The 16,773-nt window shown below is 44.2% G+C and overlaps 1 long non-coding RNA gene across 1 annotated transcript in view; it reads left to right on the top strand.

Annotated features, from left to right (window-relative positions):
- The window catches only part of LOC139580992 (uncharacterized), a 587,892-nt gene that overhangs the window by 473,443 nt on the left and 97,676 nt on the right, over positions 1-16,773 (top strand). The gene's annotated exons all lie outside the window — the stretch shown is intronic.

Here is a 16,773-nt window from a genome sequence, read left to right as displayed (position 1 = left end):
GGCATTAGCAAGCCCCGGAGGCAAGGTGGGCCACGCAGTGAACTACGTCGCCTCCTGTTAGTCGCAACATGAACCAATGGCACCCATGGTCCTGGTGAAGGTTGACAGACACGACACAGAAGCTCTATTAGACTCTGGAAGTATAGTTACGCTCGTAACCACGAGCTACCTGAACTAGGGGACCGAACGTGGTAGAGAGATGTCAATTTCCTGTGTCCACGGTGACACAAAGCGGTATCCAACCGTACGGGCTAATATCGTGATGCCACAAGGATTTGCTGGTACCCCTCCTCGTGGGACGAGATTGTCCGCTGTTTGCGGCACTGTGGAGGCACGAGCTGAGGAAAAAGGTATGAGCTGTCCGAAGACGAGAGCGAGGACGACCCGTCGCCTGTGCGGCCCGGAAGAAAGCAGTTGACAAACCCGTATACGGGTCCTGAGTCGGAGGGGGGTGTCAGAACCCGACCCCCCCAGGTGAACTACTGGAGGAGGAGCCCCCCCCCCTCGATTTCAAGGGACCAGTAGAGACACCCACTGGGGTCCAACTGAGGGGACAATTTGGGACTGCCCAGTGAGAGGATCCGAACTTGAAAGCCGCCGCAGCCCAAGTGATAGCTGTGGACGGACAGCTTCTTCCAGGGGTGAGTGACTGGCGATACCCTCATTTCCAAATCAAGAATAACCTTTTGTATCAGGTGTTGTGCCAACAGGGGGAACTTTGAGAGGTACTGATGCTGCCCCAACGGTACGTGGGAACCATTCTTCAGCTGGCCCACACCCACCTGTTGGGGGTGCACCTGGGAATGGAGAAGATCTGGGAACGGATCGCCGCCCGGTTCCACTGGCCCGGAATGAGGAGGGCCGTGGAAGGCTATTGTCACAGCTGCCCAGAGTGCCAAATCACTGCCCCAAAAGCACACTTCCGAAACCCTGCTGGTCCCCCAACCGATCATCGGGATGCCCTTTGATAGCATCGCCATGGACATAGTGGGACCCCTGGTAAAAACAGCACGAGGACACCGGTACATCCTGGCAACGGGCCGTTCGGGGTGATAGAGAAGCTGGGACCGTCAATTACCGCGTATGGCAGCAGGGGATTTGGAAACCCCAACAGATTTACCACATGAACCTGTTGAAGAAGTGGCACAGGAGGACAGCCTTGGCTGTGTTATGGTCAGGACCCTGGACGCCAATGGTACCAGTGGTGGTCCCGAGCAATGAGTACCTCGACCCGGCCCAGAAGCAAGCGCTCAGGGAGCTCATTGATCGGAACACGGCGGTGTTCTCCGAGAAGCCGGGCCTCACAACCCTCATTGAACACCACGTCTGCACCCGGTCTGGGGAAACAGTACGAAAGAGGCCACATTGCATTCCAGAGGCGCGAAGGTAGGCCGTAAAGCAAGAAGTGGAGGCTATGCTGAGGATGGTGGTCGTCGAAGAATCCCACAGCGCATGGTGCAGCCCCATCGTGTTGGTGCCCAAACTGGACGGTAGCCTGCGCTTCTGTAATGATTTCCAGGGTGTGGACGACATCAGCTTATTCGACACCTACCCCCATGCTGAGGGTAAACGAGCTGATCAACCGATTGGGAAAGGCCAGGTACATCAGCACCCTCGACTTGACCAAAGGATATTGGCAGATACCTTTGGCAGCCTCCTCCCGGGAGAAGACGACGTTTTCAACACTGGATGGATTATATCAGTACCGGATGGTCAGTAACAGTCAAACGTTTGGACACCTACTCATTCCAGGGTTTCTTTGTCTTAACTTTTTTCTACATTGGAGAATAATATAAGACATCAAAACTATGAAATAACACATATGGATTCATGTCGTAACCAAAAAAGTGTTAAACAAATCAAAATATATTTAATATTTGAGATTTTTCAAAATAGCCACCCTTTGTCTTGAAGACAGTTTTGCACACTCTTGGCATTCTCTCAACCAGCTTCAGGAGGTAGTCACCAGGAATACATTTAAATTAACAGGTGTGCCTTGTTAAAAGTTAATTTGTGCAATTTCTTTCCTTCTTAGTGTGTTTGAGCCAATTAGTTGTTGTGAGGAGGTAGTATTGGAATACCGAAGATAGACAATTGTTAAAAGACCAAGTCCAGGTCTATTCCCGGGACCATCATTACATAAAATGTCAGCTACATTAAATATTATTATCACCTTATCAAGTCATTCACAGTGCTTTATTAAAAAGTGGGATAGATTGCTGAGATGGTATGAAATAAATAAGTTGTTTCATCTTTTCCTATTGTGATTCAAAATATTGTAATGTTCAACCTAATCCAGCTATTTTCATGCATTTTGGATACACAAAATTTGGCTCTAGAATTTTCAGATTTTTTTTGTGCAATAGAGATGAATTTGCCTGAATCTTTATGTGCTCTAATATCATAGGCTAATTTATTTGGGGCTAATTCACCACCTGATTAAGTGGAATCTCAAAACACATTAGCTAGATCGCTAGCTTTAAATATAATACCTACTGCTAGTAGCTACGTATTAACCTAATGCTAAATGCAATGTCCCAAAATATGTTCCAGCCTACCGCCCAATGAGGCCTATGGACTCACAATGGTCAATGTGCATTTTGCATGCTCCATATCTCAAAGCTATATCAAATATCTTGTTTGTAAAATAGTTGCTATTGAACTCAAATTGAGAGTTTAGAAATAAAAAAGTATACCTACAGAAAGCTGAGAACCTCCTCCCTCCAACTGTGGCAACAGGATAGCTGTATTTTCCCCAATTGGATTTTAAAATGTTATAAAATCAAAATAAATATTTGCCCCTGGGAAAGTAGATCGTTAGTGGCTTGCTTGACACAGCAGCAGTCCCCAGCAAAGCAGGCACAGGGGCGGCAGGCAGACACTTTCATGAGGATAATGTATTTTACTGTTTGACCAAATCATGGATTTAGCCTCCTAAAAAATTAATTTTGAGGTAACCATGTAGAATGCGACCAATACATTTTTAAAAAAGGTGGCAAAAGGTTGCAAAATGCGACTAAATGGTCGGATTCTGGAGCCCTGTGATGAACTACTTAATGATATGATAACTACTATTTCTTCACTGCCTTTCATACAAAGTTGCTACTAGCAGCTGTTCAAGTTGATTAGACACAGCACAACAGTTTTCATTCTCAGTATGGTTACCATAGATGGACTGAACACATTTCTATAGCCCTGCGTTTTCATCTAGCCAGCCACACACACACACACACACACACACACACACACACACACTGTGATGGTGTGGTGTGATCTGTGATGTAAAGTGTTGTTGTACCTCAACAGATGGATAGCGGGATAAAAATGAGAGGGAGTGGAAATTACATTTGTGCAGGATAATCTTGCTTTCCTCTCATCTTTTCAATCCAATAAACCTTCTCTTCAAGTACACAGACAATACTGCCATTTATAAAAGGCTTGGAAAGAGACTGTATATTCAAACATGGCAAATGGATTTTTGTCAAAGCTGTATACAGATGTTTATTCTGCCAGAAATGATGAGCAGAAATAACCTTTATGGAACAGGTTGTTTTCCATATCACTGTTCTTCTGACATTGTTTTGAGGGCTTCTGTGTGAGTAGCCATGCGCTGACTATTAGCGCTCCAGAGTTAGCTGCTTGCTAGCTGCTAGTGATGGCTAGTTACCAGCACAAGTAAGCGGCAGCTTTGGCCAGCATGAGGGAGATTGGTTGAATATGAAGTCCCTCTTGTCTAATAAACACAAACTGTATAATGCCAGCCCATTGACGTTTATCTTGCAATCGTTCAGAACTGTTTCCATGTTAAATTGATTTGGTTGTGATTGACAGCACACCCTTCTGCTGGCATGGGTTCCTATTGAATGATCACTGAAAACACTAGGCTTGATTATATAGTTTATTGACATGCTACTAGGCCTGAAGTTCTGGTTTCATGGTAATTTATAGGATGATAAATTACACTGACCAAAAATATAAATGTAAATTCTTGTTCTCGTGTTTCATGAGCTGAAATAAAAGATCCCAGAAATGTTCCATATGCACAAAAATGTGACCTGTCAATCATTGAGTTCAACTCAAGTTGACATTATAAAGGTGCAGAAAAAAACAGTACTTAAAATGGGACCCTGCATCTTTATCTGGCCAGTGGTTCTGTCCAGGTGTGTTAGTTTGATGTGTTAGTTAGCATATCATTGGGACATACTGAGCATTTCGCCTTTGCCAAGATAATCCATCCACCTTACAGGTGTGGCATATCCAGAAGCCGATTAATCAACATGATCATTACACAGGTGCACCTTGTGCTGGGAACAATAAAAGACCACTCTAAAATGTGCAGTTTTGTCACAACACAATGACACAGATGTCTCAAGTTTTGAGGGAGCATGCAATTGGCATGCTGACTGCAGGAATGTTCACCAAAGCTGTTGCCAGATAATTGAATGTTAATTATTTCTCTACCATAAGTCTCATCCAATGTCGCTTTGGAGAATTTGTCAGTACGTCCAACCGGCATCACAACCGCAAACCATGTGCATGGCGATGTGTGGGTGAGTGGTTTGCTGATGTCAACGTTGTGAACAGAGTGCCCAGTGGTGTCTTTGGAGTTATGGCATAGGCAGGCATAAGCTACGGACAATAATAGCAATTTGAATGCCCAAAAATAATGCAACGAGATCCTGAGGCCCATTGTGAGGCCCATATTTTTTTAAAGGTATATGTGACCAACAAATACATATCTGTATTCCCAGTCATGTGAAATCCATCGATTAGGACCTAATGAATGTACTTCAATTGATTGATTTCTTTATGACCCGTAACTCAGTCAAATCTTTGAAATTGTTGCATGTTGCGTTTTATAGTTCTGTTCAGTGTAGATACAGACCGATCCAATACAGAAAATCTACGGATTTTTACAGACTCTAGATCAATTGGAGCAGGAAATGTTATTACAGTATGTCCCAATGATATGCTACCCACAAACTAACACACCTGGACAGAACCATCGGCCAGGTAAAGATGGTGTCCCATTTTAAGTACTGTTTTTTTCTGCACCTTTAAAATGTCACCTCGAGTTGAGCTCAATAGTTGACAGGTCTTCCTCTTCTCTGCAGGGGATAATCAAGATGCTGGAGGGACCTGACGTGCATGGACTACCACTACGAGGTGTGTGCGTGGGGTTCTTGAGTCTGTATGCGTGTGTTTGTGTGGGCTCAGTGCAATACAGTTACCGCAATGCTTGTGGGCAGTGCTTGTCCTTGGCGTCCTGTCGTCAGGGCTTTCCCATGGCCTGTCCTGTGCTGGGTCGTCCTGAGAGATCAGGCCAAGGCTGATGACCTTTATCAATCGCCTGCCATCCTTAACTGGATTAAACAAATTACTTTATTATCTATCTTCCCTTACCTCCTGTGCCACGCCATTGGATCGACTGCTCCTGTCTGGCTGGCTGTGGACAGACCAGTGCTTCCTCAAGCTAGATATTCTCCTTAGACGGGGCGCCCCAGGACAAACAATAAGCTACACACACCTAAACGTTCAATTGAAACCAATTGAGGTCATGGTTTAAGACGTAGTCCTGGCTAAGAAATATTGCTTCTGTTAACTTAGTGGGTGCCAAGACATTTCTTAAAGCATATGATGGGACACAGCTCTGAAAATCGTACTGTATTGGGAACCACAGTCTGCCTCGATGTTTGAATAAATCATCCCTATAGGAGAGGACACCACAATACTGTGTCATCTCTAGACTAACCCACACAGCTTGGAGTATCTAGTCTAATGACAGAGACCAGGAATACACGATGTCTCTCTGGAGACTGAATGGTCTGGCTGACTGTGGCTTTTTATTGCCTTGGAAAAAGTCCCTGAACGGTCGGTCTACTGTAGTTGGGCTTAACAAACTCTACTGATGCGTGCATACTTACTTGACTGACATGCTCTTGGTAGAACTTACCCCCATACACAGATCAAGGATCAGCTTCCCCTCACCAAATACTAACCTTAACCATCAAGGGGAGGACACAGTAAGCTGACATTGGATCAGTGTCTAGGGGCTACTTCCTCGTACACCACTCTAACAAACTACAAAGAATTTTCCGAGACTAAATATTGAAACTAGGAACCTCACTACCTTGGACAGTAACTTGTGTAGTACAGTACAGTAGGTTCACTTCACTGCACTATACAGGTTTTGGCATATGACAAACCCATTCTCGGTCTGTTAGCCCTGGCCTTCAGTACTCTGCTTTGGGCTGTTCGCCTGCTGGGTGGATTACCCATGAAATGGGAAACATGTTTATTTTCTTTGGTCAACATGACTTTTAAGACGCTGCTGTAGCAAGTTATAGGCCATAGAGTCATGATTTAAGACACAGACCAGCTGAACTGCTACAGTTGATTTGAGTTAACTTTGTTTTTTTAAGTGGATAAGTGTGTCCATGTACATTTGTGTTACTGCTCTACCCTATCAGTATTGTCATAATAGTCCATGACCCAGACCCCCAAACTTGGGCCGTCAGGCTCACTTGGAAGGTCTATGTCCCTAGAGTTGGAAAATATGTGATAGCAGTGCTTCATTTGAAGCTTCCTCTGGTTATCACCCCCCCTCCCTCAAATATGCCCACACCCCCATCCCAGCAACCACTCTTACTCCAGGCTGGTTCTGTCATGGGGTTCCCTAGGTGTGAGGTGTGGAGGGAGGCCTGGCACCTCACAATACCCCCTTACCAGCCCCCTGTCTATGCCCTATTAACTCAAAGGAACCTCTGTCTGTGGACCCTCACACCTATCTGAAAGAGTCTGATGTCGGGGACAAACAGGGGTCTATTTCAGGCCCATTGAGCCCCTGGGGCAAGCCCCCGTTATAGATTCATCAGCCTACATTATGTAAACTTTGTCAGGGCTTCACTTGGAGGCTAATGGGTTTCTGGTAATAGTGGTCAGCCAAGTGAACCTGTATGGATCAGAGACCGTAAATGAACGCCATGTAGAATTTTACAAAAAGTGTTCAAAAAAGAAAGGAAACATTCCAATAGTATTTGTGTTTAAACTGGATTTCCATGTTTAACATGGGTTTATGGGAAATCATATATGGGAGCCTGAGGACTCCATGCAGGCAGTCAGACTCATATCCCCATCTCAACATTGACCTGCCAGCTCCAAACTTGTCAACCCCCCCAGGGGTAAAGCAGATGTACATTTCAACCCCCTCCACCCCCTCCTACCGGACTCTGATACACTGCTCCCTTTCAGCCTCCAAACTCATGGCAGGGCCACCCAGCGCAATGCATCCTGGGTAGGAAGACTGCGGAGGCTATAAGAGGCTGGCTGAGTGGGTTGGTGGGTGGTGTGTTTGTTTTTGTTGGTTTGTTTGCTGTGTACACGCTGGGGTATGTTTGGTTATCTGAGGTTGCAGGCCAGGTACACTAGGCTGTCTGGGGGTGTGCTGGAACACACACACACACACACACACACACACACACACACACACACACACACACACACACACACACACACACACACACACACACACACACACACACACACACACACACACACAGACACTTCAGTCTGACCCTGCACTGAAACAGCCCTCTCAGGACATTTCTAAAAGAGGCACCAAATTGACTTAGCCCAGGAAACCACCCTGAAGGTGTGGTATTATAATAATATACCATGTTGTTTCCCCACACCATTCTGTCCCATGGTTTTATGCCAAAACAATGACGGAAAAAACAACTTTTGAGCTATTTTGCATTTATGCTCAGATACATTTTATGTTTGTCACGCAGGTTGGCATTTATTGTCATGAGGTCTGCAGAGTGGTCACTAGCTGGCCACAAAGTCATACAATCAGATTTGAATCTTAACCCTAACCTTAACCACACTGCTAACCCTAATGCCTAACCCTAACTTTAAATTAAGACCAAAAATATAATTTAGGTTTTTATAAATGTTTACATATACAGTGGTTCCTCCTTTCAAAGTTGTGAGCTTACACCACAGGACTTAGAGGTATCCAGCGTCATGGCTTCATTGCTCCAGACCACCACAAGGGGGAGTTAGAGCATTCATTATGCATTTCGGTCCCCCAGGTTTTTACATGACCAATCATATCGAGTGGTTCCAATGACGAATACACTACCGTCACTGGTGACTTTCTTCAGCAAAGATGGCTGACAAAACATTACGGTGGAAGCAAATGTAAGTAGTTATAACGTCATAACAAGTCAAGCAAAAAATTTACAATTGAGAGGAATATGTTAGTTAATGTAGAGACAAATGATTGTGCATATTTTTTTGTCATAAAGTTAATTTAACTTCTCTAGGATAGGGGACAGCATTCGGAATTTTGGATGAAAAGCATGCCCAAATTAAACTACTCATGCCCAGAAGCTAAGATATGCATATTATTAGTAGATTTTGATAGAAAACACTCTGAAGTTTTTAAAACAGTTTGAATCATGTCTGTGACTATAACAGAACTTATTTGGCAGGCAAAATCCCGAGGACAAACCATTCAGATTTTTTTTTTTTAGGTCACTCTCTTTTCAATGAGGTTTCATTGGGATTCCAGATTTCTAAGGGACCTTCTTGCAGTTTCTATCGCTTCCACTGGATGTCAACAGTCTTTAGAAATTGGTTGAGGTTTTTCCTTTGAAAAAAGCATTTTTAGATCTACCGGTATGCATACCGAAGGTGTTGTAGGTCTTTACATAAAGGTCTACTTACTCTGCTGGCATCTTGACCCAGTTTATGCCCTCATTTGCAATGCAAACCCGAGCGTCAGTTCTGATAATAAAAAAATGATTATATATATACAGTGGGGAGAACAAGTATTTGATACACTGCCGATTTTGCAGGTTTTCCTACTTACAAAGCATGTAGAGGTCTGTAATTTTTTTGTAAGAATCCAGAAAATCACATTGTATGATTTTTAAGTAATTATTTTGCATTTTATTGCATGACATAAGTATTTGATACATCAGAAAAGCAGAACTTAATATTTGGTACAGAAACCTTTGTTTGCAATTACAGAGATCATACGTTTCCTGTAGTTCTTGACCAGGTTTGCACACACTGCAGCAGGGATTTTGGCCCACTCCTCCATACAGACCTTCTCCAGATCCTTCAGGTTTCGGGGCTGTCGCTGGGCAATACGGACTTTCAGCTCCCTCCAAAGATTTTCTATTGGGTTCAGGTCTGGAGACTGGCTAGGCCACTCCAGGACCTTGAGATGCTTCTCACGGAGCCACTCCTTAGTTGCCCTGGCTGTGTGTTTCGGGTTGTTGTCATGCTGGAAGACCCAGCCACGACCCATCTTCAATGCTCTTACTGAGGGAAGGAGGTTCTTGGCCAAGATCGTGCGATACATGGCCCCATCCATCCTCCCCTCAATACGGTGCAGTCGTCCTGTCCCCTTTGCAGAAAAGCATCCCCAAAGAATGATGTTTCCACCTCCATGCTTCATGGTTGGGATGGTGTTCTTGGGGTTGTACTCATCCATCTTCTCCCTCCAAACACGGCGAGTGGAGTTTAGACCAAAAAGCTCTATTTTTGTCTCATCAGACCACATGACCTTCTCCCATTCCTCCTCTGGATCATCCAGATGGTCATTGGCAAACTTCAGACGGGCCTGGACATGCGCTGGCTTGAGCAGGGGGACCTTGCGTGCGCTGCAGGATTTTAATCCATGACGGCGTAGTGTGTTACTAATGGTTTTCTTTGAGACTGTGGTCCCAGCTCTCTTCAGGTCATTGACCAGGTCCTGCCGTGTAGTTCTGGGCTGATCCCTCACCTTCCTCATGATTATTGATGCCCCACGAGGTGAGATCTTGCATGGAGCCCCAGACCGAGGGTGATTGACCGTCATCTTGAAATTCTTCCATTTTCTAATAATTGCGCCAACAGTTGTTTCCTTCTCACCAAGCTGCTTGCCTATTGTCCTGTAGCCCATCCCAGCCTTGTGCAGGTCTACAATTTTATCCCTGATGTCCTTACACAGCTCTCTGGTCTTGGCCATTGTGGAGAGTATGGAGTCTGTTTGATTGAGTGTGTGGACAGGTGTCTTTTATACAGTGTTATACAGAGTTCAAACAGGTGCAGTTAATACAGGTAATGAGTGAAGAACAGGAGGGCTTCTTAAAGAAAAACTAACAGATCTGTGAGAGCCGTAATTTTCACGGGTTGGTAGGTGATCAAATACTTATGTCATGCAATAAAATGCTAATTAATTACTTAAAAATCATACAATGTGATTTTCTGGATTTTTGTTTTAGATTCCGTCTCTCACAGAAGTGTACCTATGATAAAAATGACAGACCACTACATGCTTTGTAAGTAGGAAAACCTGCAAAATCGGCAGTGTATCAAATACTTGTTCTCCCCACTGTATGTGTATATATACAGTATATATATAAAATTTCTTACCGAGCCTTTCCATAAGTCCACTCAAGTTTCTTCAACCGTCTTCTGACTGCATTTAGAGCGATGTTGTCGTGCCATGATGCCAGCAGATTACAGATTGCCTTTGCCAATCACTCATCATCTTCATGAATATAAGCAAGTAATGTGTGCTAAATAATCAATTTAGGTTTCTCCAGAAATAAATAATTCTAAATAACAAACTGCCTTTATTTACAAATAAGTGAGAATGTCTCACCCCATGTTCAAGAATTGCCTTTATCTCGCTCACTCTAGGTTAACTTGTTATGGATAGGGGGCAGCATTTTCACGTTTGGATGAAAAGCATGCCCAGAGTAAACTGCCTGCTACAGTCCCAGTTGCTAATATATGCATATTATTAGTAGATTTGGATAGAAAACACTCTGAAGTTTCTAAAACTGTTTGAATGATGTTTGTGAGTATAAAAGAACTCATATGGCAGGCGAAAACCTGAGAAAAATCCAACCAGGAAGTGGGAAATCTGAGGTTTGCAGGTTTTCAACTCTTGGCCTATCGAATACACAGTGTCTATGGGGTCATTTTGCACGTCCTAAGGCTTTGTTTGATGCTTCTACTGTTATGTCGGGCCGAATGAGAGGGGAATGAGTCAGGGCTCTGGCAGAATGCCAGGAGCTCGTGACGCTCGTTCACGTGAGAGCGAGCTCTGTTCCATTGCTTTTCTGAAGACAAAGGAATTCTCCGGTTGGAACATTATTGAAGATTTATGTTAAAAACATCCTAAAGATTGATTCTATACTTCAATTTATAAAAAATTAAAAAATTATAAAAAAGCCACTTAGATATTCTCACAGATCCTAACGGAAAATTCTCACAGATCCTAACGGAATATTAATTTAGAGTTTTCCAATTCTCTAAATGTAATTATTGGCGGAGAGTCACTTCATTGAATTTTTTGATGTTGTTGATATACTGTAGGCCTATCATAGGCGAAATGAGTCTCACTAGTTTTGAGTAATGTGTTGTTAAAAATGGTGTAGTCTTATTTATTTAAAGAGCATATTGAAGTTAGATGCAAAAGCCTGCAACTATTTTTCCACCATTTCGCGCTGCTCTGAGGCAAGCATGGGGGACTGGTCTTGATAAATCAATGATATTTTTAGTTTCACTTAATCTCCGTTTGGGTATTGGTTAGACAAGAATGAGAAAATTAGGGTGCAGAAATGTTATGCTCTTAGTCTAACCATTATTTAACTAGGCAAGTCAGTTAAGAACAAATTCTTATTTACAAGGATAGCCTACTCCTTCCTCGTGCCCTGCGGAGAATCTTTAGTTAAATAGCCCAGTACTGTACTGCCGACCGTCACGTTGTACAGCGCCATATTTACCATTCCATCCTTATGGAAACCCAGAGGGTTTTTCATTTTTCTTGGAATAGAAAAAACATATTAATCAAATTAATTAAGCAAGTACCAGTCAAAAGTTTGGACAAACCTACTCATTCCAGGTTTTTTCATTATTTGTACTATTTTCTACATTGTAGAATAATAGTGAAGACATCACAACTATGAAATAACACTGGTCTCCCGCGTGCAACGCATTCTGTAGTACAGACATGGCCTGTTCTCCCTTATGTAAGGAATTAGGCACTTTCCCATGTTTACTACAGTATGTATTGTAGACTGCACACTAGCCTACTAAACAAACAAACACATTTAGTTAATAAATGATATAAAATACTAATATAATATATAATGATATAAAATATAATAATAATGATATAAAATGCATATCGAATTACTAAGGGCATAAATATCACTTATTTATAGAAATATTGGAACAAAGTTGTCTAAATGTCAGTAACATCACTCCAATGGGAGTCAATTGTTTGGTCCCCACAAGGAAAGTAAAACAAACATATAAGTGATAGGGGACACCCTTTACCTTGTGCTCCTCTTCTACCCTGCTGGCTGCCCCGAAACAGCTCTAAACTGGTGCTGTATGGTAATCTCTTTCGTTTGTCTCTTTCCATCCCTCTGTCATTGCTCATATTTGAGTATCGATATGGAGGCAAATGTATTTTTCCTTGAGCTGGATCTACTCATGTTTGAAACCTCTGTGAACCCTGCGGTTGTGCACTCCCTGGGGTGTCAATCTGTGGTCCTCTTTGGCTCGTCCCAGTTCTGTGGTTGAGACTGGAAGGATGTGGTGGGTTACATAGCCCCTCTCTTCAGGCCCCAAAATGAGGAGTGATGTTACTGACTCCCCACTCCCCTCTCTGTCATCTCTAGAGATGTTCTGGAGAGTACTGTCTCTAACCACACAGTGCCATTATGTGGTGTGTGTGGGGGGGGGGGGGGGGGGGGGTATCTTTCTGATTCTCTTTCTCCCTCCCTCCCTCCAAACTCAGCCGGTGCCAAACTCCATGTCGTACTATATTCACCAATCTCCATGGTGGTTCCATCTCTTTGAGGTTCTTTCCAATCACTTTGTTGAGCTCATCGTCCTTCTCTTTGCCTTCCTGGGGCGACCTATGGTCAACGGAACGCTGCAGATAGTGTTCCAGGTGAGTTGACAGTAAAACTGATATCACTTTTGTTTTTCCCTATCGTGGTTGAGACTAGGATTTTGAAAGGGTAACTTATCCTAGATCTGTGCCCAAGAATGTCTACCTCGAGTGGCTCTGACATCACATTGCCACCTAGTGGATCCATTGGGGCTCTACAGTGGTTTTATGGCATCTGCCGTCTTCAGTTTATTAAATCAGTCATCAGTTAAATACAGGAAATCAGGACTTTCCCTGCTGTTATGACCTCATTTATTACAAAGCAGATAATCCTCATCAGTCATCATGCTATTTTGTCTGCCAGTACCTGGAGGAATCTTTTCACTCCCGCTTGTCCTTTCTCCCCATCGACCCTCTGTGTCTCCTCCTCGACCCTCTGTCTTAACTCATCTACCCTCTCCTCTAGGTGACTCTGATAGTGAGTGGGAACCTAAGCTTTCTCAACTGGCTGACCATAGTTCCCAGTCTGTTTTGACGATGGATCTCTCTGGTTCCTGTTCGAGGGGCCAAGCAAGCCGTACCGGACCTCCAGGCTTCGGAGGCTGCAGGACAGACCCCCAAACCCACCAGAGGTACCCCCTCAACAGCCATGAAATCTCCTAAATGAGCCTAACCTCTTGCCCACACCGTAGAAATATAATTATCTCTTCTATTTATCTAATTCCCTCACAACCCATACCTCTGCCTCAGCCCAGACACATCTTTGCAAAGAAAGAAATCGATACAGACAGGGTTAAGGTATTTTGGGGATTATCCTGGAATTCTGGGTATTTATTTTCAGACAGTAAGGATAGCAGGGCTGTTGTAACACTGTCTGGGTGTTTTATGATTGGGACTAATGATGACAGTCAGAGAGAGGGAGAGGAGGTATTAGACCAGCCTTCCACCTGGCTCCACTGAGTTGGCCTGACTGATGTCTCTACCAGACGTGCTGTGTGTGTCTGCGTGCGTGCATGTTTGTGTGTGTATGGACTCCCCTTCCCCACACGCCTGGCTAAGCTGTGTGTTTGAGTTTACAACCCCTAAGAGTGAGCAATGAGTGGGTCCACATGGGCCTCTCCACTCCCCATCTCCAACACCTATACCTGGCTGTATGCACATCTGGTGCAGGCTAGCAGGCTATTGGGCCTTGACAGATGGTAGACACTCAGCACCAGACATTACCAATGTGCCTGACAGTTGGCCCAGAAACATAAAGGAAGAAGTTAACGATTTGGACATGATGGGAGGAGTATGGATTAGTGCTGGGACAGCTGAGGAGAGGGAGGAAGGAATGGAATGAAAGAGCGAGAGAGAGACAGCTTGAGATGGCGTGGAAGATAGTGATGAATGTACATGTACAGGTAACTGCCAAAATAAAGGAAACACCAACTTAAAATGGCCTTGGGCCACCACGAGGCACCGGAACAGCTTTAATGGCATGCTGTACATTCTACAAGTGTCCGGATCTCTATTGGAGGGATGGGACATCATTCATCCACATTTATACATGACCCTAACACTTCAGCTCCACCATAACGTTGAGTAGCTTTGCCATCAGCGTCGTGTCAATGTGACGTTCTACCTGCTACACAGAGCTTGTTTTGAGAGCAGCACAGGGAGAGCATCTTTATTCTATTTTCTCCAAATGTACTGGTTCATATTCATCGATTATGCATAAGTACAATAGCTGTGGTCCAGTTTTTCACAAGTACTCATTCAATTGTTGCTAGCGGCTGTACCAAATGATCCTCAAATTACACAAGTTGCTGTTGTTTACGTTGTGAAGATAGTCAAAGCCAGCTACCTAGAGTTTCGGCTAGCTAGTAGCTTCTTGACTTCATACAGCTTAGTACAATAACCATTGGTGTATAGTTGAGGCCATATGCAACCAATATCAACTTTAATTCAATTCACAAGATAGAATGAATGTGTGCGTCAGCCATCGAGAATTGAACCTCTGCGATTCTTGAGCTTGCACCTTGCCATTGGACGTGATGCAACACGAGCACAACACGAGCAGTATAGCAGCTTTCATTGATTTCAAAGGAAGCATTTCCTCAATGGCTGATGGCTGATTGCAATACAATGTATCCCTCATTTACTCAAGTGTTTCCTTTATTTTGGCAGTTACATGTATATTTTTTTTTACATCGAAGTGCAGTGAATGCCCATGTTGTGTATAAAAACAGGAATAGGCTCCAGCTAATTGGTCTCCCAAGACTCGAATGGCTTTAGTTCTATGTTGGGTAATATGTCATTTAAGTGGGCCTAACATTCTGTACTACCTCCACTAGGGCTGTTTTTTTATCAATTTTTAAGCATAAAAGTACATTCTTTAAGTCAAACAACAGGTATGGTTCTGATGCATGGTATTAACATGGATGGGTTGACGGGTTGCCATCTCAATCCGAGACAGGTAGTGGGGATTTGAGCTGTCTACTCCTCCAGTTGTCTGTGACTAAATGCCCCATGACCACATAGTCTAAGCCCCTTTCTCTGGCTACTGCCAAAGGGATCTTGTGTTCCTAGATACGCACGCACGCACACACACACACACACACACACACACACACACACACACACACACACACACACACACACACACACACACACACACACACACACACACACACACACACACACACACACACACACACACACACACACACACAGCAGAAACAGAAAAGTCCTCTCACTGTCAATTGCGTTTATTTTCAGCAAAATTAACATTTGTAAATATTTGTATGAACATAACAAGATTCAACAACTGAGACATAAACTGAACAAGTTCCACAGACATGTGACAAGCAGAAATGGAATAATGTGTCCCTGAACAAAGTCAAAATCAAAAGTAACAGTCGGTATCTGGTGTGGCCACCAACTGCATTAAGTACTGCAGTGCATCTCCTCCTCATGGACTGCACCAGATTTGCCAGTTCTTGCTGTGAGATGTTACCCCACTCTTCCACCAAGGCACCTGCAATTTCCCGAACATTTCTGGGGGGAATGGCCCTAGCCCTCACCCTCCGACCCAACAGGTCCTAGATGTGCTCAATGGGATTGAGATCTGGGCTCTTCGCTGGCCATGGCAGAGAACTGACATTCCTGTCTTGCAGGAAATCCCGCACAGAACGAGCGGTATGGCTGGTGGCATTGTCATGCTGAAGGGTCATGTCAGGAGCCTGCAGGAAGGGCACCACATGAGGGAGTAGGATGTCTTCCTTGTAACGCACAGCGTTGAGATTGCCTGCAATGACAACAAGCTCAGTCTGATGATGCTGTGACACACCGCCCCAGACCATGATGGACCCTGCACCTCCAAATCGATCCCGCTCCAGAGTACAGTCCTCGGTGTAACGCTCATTCCTTCGACAATAAACGCGAATCCGACCATCACCCCTCGGTGAGACAAAACTGCAACTCGTCAGTGAAGAGCACTTTTTGCCAGTCCTGTCTGGTCCAGCGACGGTGGGTTTGTGCCCATAGGCAACGTTGTTTCCGGTGATGTCTGGTGAGGACCTGCCTTACAACAGGCCTACAAGCCTTCAGTATAGCCTCTCTCAGCCTATTGCGGACAGTCTGAGCACTGATGGAGGGATTGTGTGTTCCTGGTGTAACTCGTGCAGTTGTTGTTGCTGCTATCCTGTACCTGTCCCGCTGGTTTGATGTTTGGATGTACTGATCCTGTGCAGGTGTTGTTACACGTGGTCTGATACTGTGAGCACGATCAGCTGTCCGTCCTGTCTCCCTGTAGTGCTGTCTTAGGCGTCTCACAGTACGGACATTTAAATTTATTGCCCTGGCCACATCTGCAGTCCTCATGC

The sequence above is a fragment of the Salvelinus alpinus genome, chromosome 7 (genome assembly GCF_045679555.1).
Source record: "Salvelinus alpinus chromosome 7, SLU_Salpinus.1, whole genome shotgun sequence".
Lineage (NCBI taxonomy): Eukaryota > Metazoa > Chordata > Actinopteri > Salmoniformes > Salmonidae > Salvelinus > Salvelinus alpinus.
Note: the sequence above shows the minus strand (reverse complement) of the source record. Positions and strands in the feature narration are given on the sequence as shown.